This window comes from Gorilla gorilla, chromosome 13, assembly GCF_029281585.2.
Source record: "Gorilla gorilla gorilla isolate KB3781 chromosome 13, NHGRI_mGorGor1-v2.1_pri, whole genome shotgun sequence".
In the NCBI taxonomy this organism is placed as follows: domain Eukaryota; kingdom Metazoa; phylum Chordata; class Mammalia; order Primates; family Hominidae; genus Gorilla; species Gorilla gorilla.
In genome coordinates, this window is record NC_073237.2 from 57,880,764 (window position 1) to 57,887,213 (window position 6,450).

The 6,450-nt window shown below is 48.6% G+C and overlaps 1 long non-coding RNA gene across 1 annotated transcript; it reads right to left on the reverse strand.

Annotated features, from left to right (window-relative positions):
- Positions 1–269: 269 nt before the first annotated feature.
- On the reverse strand, positions 270–3,719 carry LOC134756867 (uncharacterized). The gene is made up of 2 exons (XR_010130211.1): positions 3,395–3,719; positions 270–504 (listed from the first exon to the last, which is right to left on the reverse strand). It is a non-coding gene; the product is annotated as an uncharacterized lncRNA (long non-coding RNA).
- Between the last annotated feature and the right edge of the window lie 2,731 nt (positions 3,720–6,450).

Below are 6,450 nucleotides of genomic sequence, written 5' to 3' on the forward strand. Positions count from 1 at the left end.
GAACTCCTGACCTCAGGTGATCCCTCCCAATGTGCTGGGATTCCAGGCATGAGCCACTGTGCCCAGCCACTACCTATTCTTTATTCCTTCCAGGTACTACTCAGTGTTAATCAGTTTCACTGTACACTGGTTATCAACTTGAGTCCAATGATATACAACACCCATGCACACAATTTATACTTAATGGAACCCCATGATTGTTACTGGAGTATTTAGCATTACATATTACCCCTTTTATAATAGCTATACAAAAATTACCCATGAGTGAATGAGCTGAAGCAGGTTTATTGCTTATGGATAGGCAGCAAGGAGCAACAGAAGCCTAGGATTTATTGTGAGCTGGTCCCCCAAGGGTCAAGAAATCTGCCCAGGGCAGACAGGGTCTCAACTGTGTGTACTCCACTTGAACCACAGCCGAGAAATCCCAGAAAGCAGCCCTCTCTGGGTTATATCCTCAGGGGCCACAAGACTTGCTGGGCTAAAATGTTGGAGGACATGTCGCTTCTAGGGGAAAAAGAAACAAAGTCCAGGCTGTTCCAGCCAGTTCCTCCCCTATCTCAGGATATTGCATTCCAAGCATATTCTATAGTTATTCTTTTTTTTTTTTTTTTGAGGTGGAGTTTCGCTCTTGTTGCCCAGGCTGGAGTACAATGGCATGATCTTGGCTTACGGCAACCTCTGCCTCCCAGATTCAAACAATTCTTCTGCCTCAGCCTCCCAAGTAACTGGGATTACAGGCATGTACCATCACGCCCGGTTAATTTTGTATTTTTTTTTAGTTGAGACAGGGTTTCTCCATGTTGGTCAGGCTGGTCTCAAACTCCCAACCTCAGGTGATACGCCCGCCTCAGCCTCCCAAAGTGCTGGGATTACAAGGTGTGAGCCACCGCGCCTGGCTCTACAGTTATTCTTGAAAACCACGGCCAGGCGCAATGGTTCGTGCCTGTAATCCCAGCACTTTGGGAGGCTGAGGTGGATCACTTTAGGTCAGGAGTTGGAGATCAGCCTGGCTAACATGGTGAAACCCCGTCCCTACTAAAAATACAAAAACTAGCCAGGTATGGTGGTACGCATCTGTAGTCCCAGCTACTCGGGAGGCTGAGGCAGGAAAATCACGTGAACCCAGGAGGCAGAGTTTGCAGTGAGCCGACATTGTGCTACTGCATTCCAGCCTGGGCAACAGAGTGAGACTCTGTCTCAAAAAAAAATAGTAATAATAATTAAACCACAAGCATGAAAAGAAGAACTGGGTTGGGGTCTAAGGCCACCCAGAGAATTGTTCTCCACCCCAGCTCAAAACTTGGTCTTATTGTTGTTTCATCATGATGGATGTCTTCGTTGCTCCTCACAAGCCCACTCACTTTTGGAATACCCACTTCTCTCTCTGGAATGTCCACTTCACAGAGATACCATGGCTATTCTTCCCTTTCTGTCAGTTCTGGCTTGCCATTCATTCCCACCCAATTGCAACATACCAGCTAGTAGCTGTTTTTCTCAAACCACACTCATGGACTACATCTCAAAAATAACTCCATTCTCTGAAGTATAGAACAAAGAAGGTCCAAATGGCCTCACTCCCAAGGCTGAAAGTTGTTCTGTAAGCTCAGCTAGGACTGTCAGGCAGGGGCCTCAGTTCTCCATATGGGCTTGCGAAGGGAAAGTAAAACTTGGGGCCCCAAAAATCACTAAGCTAAAGAGAAGAGTGAAGCTAGGAACTGCTTAGGGCAAACCTGCCTCCCACTGTATTCAAAGTCATTCCTCTGCTCACTGAGATACACATCTGATTGCTTCCTTTGAAAAGGCTAATCAAACTCAAAAGAATGCAACCGTTTGCCTCTTATCTACCTATGACCTGGAAACCCACTCCCCTCTTTGAGTTGTTCTGCCTTTGCCTCGAGTCTGCCTTTGCGTCAAATTGTCACGCCTTTCTGGACCAAACCAATGTTCATCTTACATATATTGATTGATGTCTCCCTAAAATGTATAAAAGTAAGTTGTACTGGGACCACCTTGGGCACATGTAGCAGGACCTCCTGAGGCTGTGTTATGGGTGTGCATCCTTACCTTTGGCAAAATAAACTTCCTAAACTGACTGAGGCCTAACTCAGATATTCAGGGTTTACAGGCTTCTTGGGCTTCCTAATGGTGGCAGCTGAAGTCTAAGCAGGAGCCTTCAAAGAGTTCAGAATTGCATAATGCCAGGGCAGTTCAAAGAAAAATATTGTTTGGTAAAACTGCTTAACCTATACACCAAAGGAAAATTTATAGCTGATGTTGTTTTTTTGTTGTTTGTCTGGTTTGAGACAAAATCTCGCTGTGTCACCCAGGCTAGAGTGCAGTGGTGGAATCTCAGCTCACTCCAACCTCCATCTCCTGGGTTCAAGCGATTCTCCTGCCTCAGCCACTCAGGTAGCTGGGATTACAGGCGTGCACCACCACACACGGCTAATTTTTATATTTTTAGTAGAGATGGGGTTTCATCATGTTGGCCAGACTAGTCTCGAACTCCTGACCTCAAGCAATCTGCCTCCCTCAGCCTCCCAAAGGGCTGGGATTACAGGTGTGAGCCACCGCGCTGGCCTGTACCTAGTTTTGAATCATGCGTTTCTACAAAGCAGCCTGAGGAAAGCATGCCAAACAAACCTCCACCCTGAAAAGGAGAAGATGGCCCTAGGATGGGTTAATAATCAAGGGCCACGAGGAAAGGATAACCTAAGGTGGAGTCCTAAAGGCCTAAAAAGGTGGGATCAGTTTAATGTATACAGTTTTTTTTTTTTTTTTTTTTTTTTTTTTGAGACAGAGTCTGGCCATCACCTAGGCTGGAGTGCAGTGGCTCGATCTCGGCTCATTGCAACCTCTGCTTCCCAGGTTCAAGCGATTCTCATGCCTCAGCCTCTTGAGTAGCTAGGACTACAGGCGCCCGCCACCACGCCCGGCTAATTTTTGTATCTATTTTTAGTAGGGACGGAGTTTCACCATGTTAGCCAGTCTGGTCTTGAACTCCTGACATCGTGATCCGCCCACCTCGGCCTCGCAACGTGCTGGGATTACAGGCGTGAGCCACTGCGCCCGGCGGATGATCCATTTTTACGGATGGGAGGCATGTACTATCTTAAGCATGAGAGACAGGCGACTAGAAAGGCCAAGACCATGGATTTTAACAAGTGGGGAAAAGTCCCAAAGGCCCAGATGGTTATAAAGGCCCTCCTGGGATAAGATACTTTGGCTGTAGACGCTGTAGAAAGTACTGGCCCCAGGAAGGAAAAATGGAAAAGCTGGCTGCAGGGTCTGGGGATATCCTAAGAGAACTTTCTGCGGCTGTAGGCTTTGGGAAAAGGGCCCTGAGGGCTGAGGGACAGGGCTGGGTCTGTCATCTAGTGACATCCGCACCCACCGAAGCTCCGCTGGGCTGCACCGCCAACTCTGGTCCTCTAGAGAGCTGCGAGGATGGGGATCAAACACTCAGTGGGGCCGGGCAGGCTGTCTGTGTCCGCAGCCCGCTCAACACGACGCCGGCATATCGCAGCGAACATGAGAGGAGACGTCGCAGTCCCAGTAGTCTGTCTCCGCGTCTCTTGGCTGCCTGGTCCCGGCCCTGGTGCAGGAGGAAGACGATAACTTGGGATCTTGGGTCGGGACTCGGAGGGGCAAGGTAGAAAGGCAAAGGGGGCCGGTACTAACGGTGCGATTTGAGACTGTTCTACCTAAGTGACAGCGGACGCTCGCGCACGCGCACGCGCAGAAAGACTTGGATGCCGCCCTCCCTGCGGCGCCCGAGGACCTCACGTGACCCCCCAGCAGCCAGCGAAGTGGGGTGGTCAGCGCCTCCGCAACGCATGTGGGTCAGCTGGCTGTCGGGACCAGGATCTTCCCGGCGGCTCAGTGCAGTCGCTGAGCTAACGCCACAGTCTGGAAGTTGCTTGTTTCGTCAGAGCTGGGGAGATACTTGGGCAGGAAAGAGAAACTGAGGCCCAAGCGTCCGCGGGACTCCTTTAGGGCGGGACCTGCTGGTGTCCACTCGCCCCACTTAGTAATAGGTTTACACTCCGGCCTGGGACCTTCTGGAGCGGTGACCTCAGAGGCGCGGCCATGGAGGTACCAGTGCAGGTGTCACCAGCCTCTGGGCGGTCCCTAAGGATTTTTTTTTTTTTTTTTTTTTTTTTGAGGTGGAGGTTCGCTCTATCGCCCAGGCTGGAGTGCAGTGGCGCGATCTCGTCTCACTGCAACTCCCTCCTCCTGGGTTCAAGCGATGCTCCTACCCCAGCCTCCCGAGTAGCTGGGACCACACGAGCGCGCCACCACGCCCGACCAATTCAAGGGGAGCACTTCAACAATGACCATGTTGTAAGCTTCTGGGAGCGCAAATTCCGTGTGTTGGAGGCACCGGTGTGGAGTGTGTTCTACTCCCGCAGGTGTGAGCCTTCAGATGGGGAACGTGCGCTGGAAATTTCTGAGGAATGCTTGAACCTTGAACCAGGCCGGCTTTGGGCTGAAATTGAAAAAATTGGAAGTTCAGGTGTATCCTGGTTCTTTTCAGTGTATCGAAGTCGGGCTGTTGCAACCTTCGTTTTTGCACTTTAACGTTAGCTCTTCAAGGTATTAAATTTAGGGCTTTTGTCCTGTCAGAGGCAGATGGCCAAACGTACCAAACATTCTGCAAAGGTGAAATGAATTTTCTTAACTGCCTGAAGTGTCTCAACTGCCAGGCCCTTGCGGGCCTTTGTTCCATAACGTTCTCAGCTAAGAAAGATTACACGATCAATGGATTTGGGCAGAGTAATTGCTAAGTTTCTTCTTTCAAGTTATACTTTGATGTAAAGACTCCATTTCAATGCTACAAAACTCTTAATTTCAGCTTATTTGAAACATTCTACGAGCTCTACTCCCAGATGTTTTCTTGGTTTTGAGGGACACAGTGAGGATAAAGGGAACATGATATTCATGGTGGTAAGGGCAAAAATGTTTACTCCACACACAAGACGAATTTTTCCTATACTAGAAGACAATTGAGTATTTTCCTAATAAGGTGTACAATATCGAGCTTCCAAGTCTACTTAGGAGACAAGGTGATGAGAGATTATGATAAGAGCAACAAGTCATAAACATAATGGTGACTGAATTATCTATAATCACCAAAGACTCAATGACTCATATCCCATGCTATCTCAAAGACATTTCACCCGGTTTTTCCCTCCATTGGTTCAAGATAAGATCACTGTCTTCTCCCTGACATGCTTTTTTTTTTTGAGACTGTCGCTCTGTTGCCCAGGCTGGAGTGCAGTGGCTGCAAGCTCCAACGCTCCACCTTCCGGGTTCACGCCATTCTCCTGCCTCAGCCTCCCGAGTAGCTGGGACTACAGGCGCCCACCACTACGCCTGGCTAATTTTTTGGTATTTTTAGTAGAGACGGGGTTTCATCGTGTTAGCCAGGATGGTCTTGATCTCCTGACCTCGTGATCTGCCCACCTCGGCCTCCCAAAGTACTGGGATTACAGGCGTGAGCCACCGGGCCTGGCCTTTTTTCTTTTTTTTTAAATTTAGATGGGGTCTCACTCTGTTACCCAGGCTGGAGTGCAGTGACCTGATCTTGGCTCACTGCAGCCTCCACCTCTCACCTCACCCTCCTGAGTAGATGGGACTACAGGCACAGGCCATCACACCTTGGTATAACATGATTTTTAAATTTGACTTCTAGGACACCCATTCTCTTGGTTTTCCCCTACTTCTGTTTCTGCTCCTTCTCAGTGTTTTTTGCTAATTCTCTATTCTCACCACCATTTAATTTGGAGTGTCCCCAAGTGTAATTCATGGTCCTCTTCTGTATCTAACCCTCACTTTCTTGGTGATCTTACCATGTCTCATGGGTTTACATTTTATCTGCCATTCATCTCTGGTTATACATTTCTCAAATGCCATACTTTTACATCCAACTGCCTTTTTTTTCTTTTCTTTTCTTTTTTTTTTTTTTTTTGAGACGGAGTCTCGCTCTGTCGCCCAGGCTGGAGTGCAGTGGCGTGATCTCGGCTCACTGCAAGCTCCACGTCCTGGGTTCATGCTATTCTCCTGCCTCAGCCTCCCGAGTTGCTGGGACTACAGGCACTCGCCACCATGCCTGGCTAATTTTTTATATTTTTAGTAGAGACGGGGTTTCACCGTGTTAGCCAGGATGGTCTCGATATCCTGACCTTGTGATCTGCCCACCTTGGCCTCCCAAAGTGCTGGGATTATAGGCGTGAGCCAGCTCGCCTGGCCCCAATTGCCTTCTTGACATCTCTACACAGATGTCCAATAAACATCTGAAAATTGATGTGTCAATACTGAACTCATGATCTTCCTCTCTACACCTACTCCACCATGGCCTTTCCCATTATAAATGGCAGCAATTCCATCCTTTTAGTTGTTTATGCCAAAGCCTGCTTTCTTCCATTCCTCCAGTCATCAGGACGTCAT